This window comes from Ammospiza caudacuta, chromosome 19, assembly GCF_027887145.1.
Source record: "Ammospiza caudacuta isolate bAmmCau1 chromosome 19, bAmmCau1.pri, whole genome shotgun sequence".
In the NCBI taxonomy this organism is placed as follows: Eukaryota; Metazoa; Chordata; class Aves; order Passeriformes; family Passerellidae; genus Ammospiza; species Ammospiza caudacuta.
Window position 1 is genome coordinate 2,536,126 of NC_080611.1, and position 6,261 is coordinate 2,542,386.

Genomic DNA, 6,261 nt, shown 5'->3' on the forward strand with positions numbered 1-6,261 from the left:
GCCAGCTGGAGTGCTGGCTCCCCCTGCATTCCTCCTGAGCTTGAGGGGAGCATTCGTGCAGCCTGGACCTCACAGTAGACACTGTGACTTGCACTGGCTTTGCACAGACTTCCATGTGCTGCCTGTCAAGGCAGACAAGCAGAGAGGGAAAAATCAAAGGCAGGAATTAAGGAAGTATTAACTTCTCAGACAGACAAGATGGAGGGGGAAGCTTAAAAGCTCCTGGGAAGGGCCATGGTAAAGGATTCTGCTGACACTGGTGCAAAGCAGAGCCTGGAGCACTGTCATGGGCAGCTCACTTTGGTCCTGCTTCCTTTTAATAGTGGGAATGGAGATGGAGGTACCTAGAACATGTCATTACTCTTGTGATGTTCCCTCAAACGCAGGCTGGCTCTGCAGGAAAATGAAATGGCACCTTTGGTGCAAATGTCAGGGAGTCATGAACTCACCTCCTTTCACCGGACATTTATTCTCTGTTCCAGGGAGTGGCAAGATCTGATCTGGATCCATGCACAGTAACAGTAAGGAACTTTTCACCTACTAACACCTGGGTCAAGCCAGAGCAATCAGGAAGTGCCTCCAGGCACACCCAGGCCATGCAGGAGCACCCAGATATCAGCTGGAGAGATTGACTGGGGCAGGACAGGAGGTAACGTGAGAGAGAAGCTGTTTGTGTAAGCACGGTGCCAGCTATGAGGCAGGCTGCTTTCCATGTCACACCTCATGCCAATTCTCAAAGCATTAACAGCAGGATGAAGTGTGGTCAACTCCTGAAGAGATCTGTATAAAGAAGTACATTCAGAGCTGAGGGCTGGGGATGGCTTGAGCATGTGCAGCTCTGAAAGTCACAGTTTTAGGGTTAGTTGACTATAAATATCACCTTCTTTCTCTGCTTGGAACAGCAGAGGCTCAGCTTCCTTTCCAAGACCCACAGAGGTGTCACATTTTACAGATGGTAAGGAAAAAATGCCTGCCAATGAGGGTGCATTTACAGCAAGGCCCTATACATTTAATTTGTAAAAAAGGGGGAGACACCTTGTTTAAACACATATAAGATAGGAACTTGTAACAAACTCTGCTTGAAGTTAACATTGAATGAGTAGCAGCAGATTTGGGCTTTCTTCTTCTCAATGCTGTTGCAAATATGTGCCTCTCCCTTCTTGCACGAAAGGATTTAATTTCCTCATTTCTGGAACATGCAATGAGCAGTTTAGAAGTCCCATGACAAAACAGATGAGGGAGTGGGCTGGGAATTTGCAGCCCCAGTTCTTACTCACTCCACTGCTTTTGGGCACATATCAGCTACACGGCTTTGTAGGAGTGGAAGGTAAGATTCCCTGACTGGAAGCACAGAGGTGGCAGTTCCCTGGGAAGCCAGCACAGGGTACTTGGGGCCACACTCCATTTGGCCTGTAGCTGCACTGTAGGGCCATTCATACTGCAGGGTGAGGTGGGATCCACATAATTCATCAAGTCTTTGTGAAAGGAGAAAATGGTGTTTGTATGACTCCTCCAGGACACTGTGTGTAATACCAGCCTGCCCCATTCCACGAGTGCTCCTGCACTTCATACTGAGAGCAATGAGCAGGAGAATTTACACATGCTGAGTACTGCCGAGATCACCCCTAAGTGATCCTGGAGCTGCTCCAGCTGTGAGTAGCTGAACTCTGAATGCACTGGGCATCTCTCTCACCTGCTAGATAATCCCACAGACATGCTTTCAGGTGCCTATAGAGGTTGGCAGAAGCTCTGGCTTGTGAGTGGCTTGGCTGCAGGTAGAGCTCAGTGATGGACAAACAGCCACAGACAAACAGCACTTGGGCCTTCTGGGACTAAGGACCAAACTATCCTACTTTAGCCCGTGACAATTGTCACAGCTTATCCTCTCCCCTGCCAACTTGGCCACCCCACAAACTCCTACTTTTAATCGGCTGAAGCTGTTCAGGATTTCACCAAAAAATGGGCACACAGTGGTTGCATAAATACAAACACCTGGTCCTGCTTTGTTTGAACAAACATGCAGTTGTCACCAACCCTTAGCCACACTGAGCTGGTGGTATGTGGCAGAGCAGTTCTGTGCTGCCTTTGTAGATGCCAGCATGGCACATGCTGTCCACTTCAGTGTATATTCTTTGTAGAATGACTCCTATGCTCACTTCTTCCTGGTTTTCCCCAAAACAGCTGTATTCTGCTTTCTGGTTCCACAAAATAACTGTTAGCACAGTAAGCAATTAAGTGATTTAAACATCCTTTCCAGTTCCCAGCTGGAGCTGTCAGGGTCTCTGACTGCATTATTTAAAGTATTTAATAGATATGGAAAGATAATCTATTCATGACCTCTGAAAACTTGCCAATTATGGCATCCAGGGACTCAAGCAGTAATGGAAAACACCAGAGTATGCTGCAGGATTATAATAGTGTGTTTTAAATGTAACTAAAGCATTGAATTCAACATGTGAAAACCAACTTAAGATCCAATCACCCTCAGTCATGAAAGTGCCAGCGAGGCTTTCGCTGATGACCACACCAAAGCAAACAGGAACTGCACGTTTCAGAGACCTCATGTGCAGCCTGAGCTTGTGTTCACAAATCTGCCGGCAGCACTTCCCACTCCGTGGCATTGCCATCTAGTGACGGGCACTCAGTGTGAGCCTGGCCAGACCCCAACGCTGGGCGATGGCACAGGGCTGGGTTGATCCTCCAAGCAGAGGTTAAACAGCCCTGAGAGCTCACAGGCTGCGGATGGATTGGAGCTGCCGCAGGTGTACAGCCCCGCAGGGACCCTGCGCTGTGTTGTACATGTGTTTAAAAGGATGTGAAGGGACAAGCCACAGCCTCTGAGATGCCAGAGAGCCCCAGGATGGGTCATTGTCACTCGGGATTTTGCAGAAGCAGCCAGGGAGCAGTAGTGCTGATGGATGTGAGGAGCATGGTGGCTTTGAGCAGCTTGCACAGTGCCAAGCACACAGGGCTTTGCCACAGTGAGAGAAATCCTTCCTCTCTTCCTCCCATGATTGGTATTTTTATAAATTCAGTGACTGAAAATGTCCTCAGAATTAGAAACTATTTGGTCAAGAAGGTAAGATCTGAGCCTATCTATTGTACGAGCAATATAGTGGCCAGCAGAATCACAGCAGTGACCAAACCCCTCTACTGAGTGCTGGTGAGGCCACACCTCAAATTCTGGGGTCACTCTCTGCAACTCCCTGACAGGAGGGTGCAGCCTGGTGGGGGTCAGTCCCTTCTCCTGGTAACAAGCAAAGTAACGAGGAAACAGTCTCAACTTGTGCCAGGGAGGTTTAGATTAGATCTTAGGTAAGATATCGTCACTGAAAGGGTGCTAAAGCACTGGAACAGGAGAAGTGGTGGAGTCACCATCCCTGGAGACATCTGAAAGACAAGCAGATGTGGCACCTGGGGAAACGGTTTAGTGGTGGCATTGACAGTGTCAGGTTAAGTCAGTGAAGTTAGAGGGCTTTTCCAGCCTGAATGGTTCTGTGGTGCCAAACACCGATATATTTTTAGAATAACGATCCGGCGCTGTTTCTGCAGCATCGAGCCGGGAACACAGCACCTGCCGGGCACAGGGCCCTGCTGAGCCTTGTCCCTGGTGACGGGCGGTCCCAGCCCCGCCAAGGGGGGCGGCTCCCCCGGCCCCTCGCCCCACGCCCGCTAGGTGGGAGCAAAACGCCGCGCTCGGAGCGCGCCCGGCGCCGCCGCCGTGCCCGTGGGACGTGGCCGGCATCGGGCAGCGGGGCTCGGTGCCCCCAAACCTCCCTGGCCTGAACCCTCTGATCTGCAGGATCCTCACGTCTGTCAGCTGCTCACAGCGGGTCCCTTACGCGGTGCTGGCGGTGATAAGGGGAGCCATCTCTTTAAATTGTTTTTTCATGCTTTATTTGAGGCGGATTCTAGTGCAGGTGACGTTTTAGATATGTTTCTGTGTGTCAGTTTGTACCTCTGGAATGCCTGAAATACAGAAGGCACAAACAAGCCTTTCCTATTTCTCACCTTGAAGGGCTTAGCAGAGCTCTGGCCGAGGGAGGTGGTGTGCACACAGTGGGACACTGCTGTGCTGAAGCAGGACATGGTCACCTGTCTGAACCAAGAAATAAATTAAGTTCGAAGGGCTGCTTCCCTAGGCACGGTTACCATTACATAGAAAGCAACCTGGTTCCATGTGTCATCCCAATTACTCAAGAAATGGAATAACAAAGTGCCATGCCCAAGCTCAGGAAATTGAGAGCACGCCCATAAGCAGCCAGCCTGGGTTGAAGCCTTTGAAAAACCACAGCAAAACTCAGCAGGAGAGCTTCATACAGGAACATTCATGAGACAGAGAAGAGAAACAAGCCCTCTCACAAGCTCCTCTGGACCCCGATGTTGGAAAGGGAGGGATTTGTTGTTGCCCATAAGGAACTGAACTCACCTGAGAGCAGAGAGGTGTGAAATGCTTGAGCCCGTGGGAGGCTCTGCTTCCTTGGCTCAGCCCAGCTTACCTTGATGCCCTGTGAATCCCCCAGGACCAGGGGGCTGGGAAGGCATTTCAGTGGTTCCAGCCTGCTGCGGTTGGCCCTGCAGCCTGGACAACACAGATGCATCACAGAGCTCACCTGGAGGGGATTTGCACTGGATTTTGAACAGATCCACATTTTCCCTCTGTTTAAGGACTAGTATCCTTCCTGCTGTTTTCTACTGAGAGATTACTTTATCAAAACATCCTCTAGACAGCAAAACTGGTCTGGGTGTCAATTTAGGGTCTCTCCTGCTGCAGAGAACTCAGATCATTCCAGGCAGTGAGGAGCAGGGCTGCAGAGTGCCCAGTGTCTGGTTCCTGCCTCCAGTGGCTGCTCCCCAGGGGAGAGGAAATTTCATGTCAGGAGCTACGCAGGTCATTCACTAAAAACCCCTGAAGAGCCTTTTAACAAAGTCCTGCAACAACAGGACAAAAGGGGGAATGGCTTCAAACAGAAGGAAGGCAGGTTTAGGTTAGACAGTAGGGAGAAATTCTTCCCTGTGAGGGTGGGGAGGACTTGGCACAGGTTACCCAGAGAAGCTGCAGCTGCCCCATCCCTGGAAGTGTCCAAGGCCAGGTTGGACAAGGCGTGGAGCAGCCTGGGACAGTGGAAGATGTCATTGCCCATTCCTCATCCAGTCCCACCCTCATCCAGGGTGGGATTGGATGAGCTTTAAGGTCCCTCCCAACTCAAACCATTCTATGAAATGTTCTGGTGATACCTGAGCAGTACCTGAGCTCTGAGCCCCTGCTGCCCTTCAGCCTCCAGGCAGTGCCATGCCCAGCAACTCCTCCTTTGCAAAGAGTTAAATGACAGCAGGAGACGCTGCTGGATTTCAGGCTGGAAATCCCAAAGATGTGAATGAGTGGAAAAATCCAGCATCTTCCTCTTCACAGACAAAGCAGATCTGTCCCTTCTCCTCAGTCCTTTCTCCCCACTGACTGCAGCTCTCTCTGCTGCAGTCCTGACATCCTCAAGCCTTGCACAGGGCTGTTCCCACAAGGGCACAGCTGATCATTGTGCTGGTCACTCTGCACACCCTGGGCAGTGTCCAGGGCCAGCTTTGCTTGCAGACACATTAAACTGCTCCACCAAGGGCCATCATTTCCCCATCTTCCTTCCAGCCTCCTGGCTGCCGCTGCTATCTGATACCTTCTCCAACTGTTCACAATTAAAACATGACCAAAGACTTGAGTGCCTGGAGTGATACAGATTATCATCAGTAACAACAACAAAAAAAGGGAAATGCACCGTTGTTTTTATTTTCAAAAGCTTTTAATAGGACACATTTGTTTTTGTCAGTTGTAAAGATTTACACTTGTTTTTTTCTTCTTTTTTTTCTTAAAAAAAAAAAAGAGATCATATCCTTTTTCCAATTTTCAAATCCAAATCCAATTTTCCCCATGAGTACCACCTTTTGTTGCCCCGACCAAAAGACTTTGTTTTGGCCCATATACCTGATACAGTATAACAATATATTAACTATTAAATACAAAGTTCTGTCATATATACTAGGTTGTTATGGACATTGCTATGGTACTGCACCTACTCTACTCACCTTGTGTAATAGTGTACATGGGTTTTTATAGCCAAAGGGGCAGAAAAGGGGAGACTGGGCATAGCCTAATTTACAGTGGTAATGCTTTTGGTGTTTTTTTTTTTTCTTGTTTTTTATTTTCTCCTTGAATACACCTAGTGCTGAGTGCAATCCACAGAAGTCAAAAACAGTGTTCTTTGTCATCCT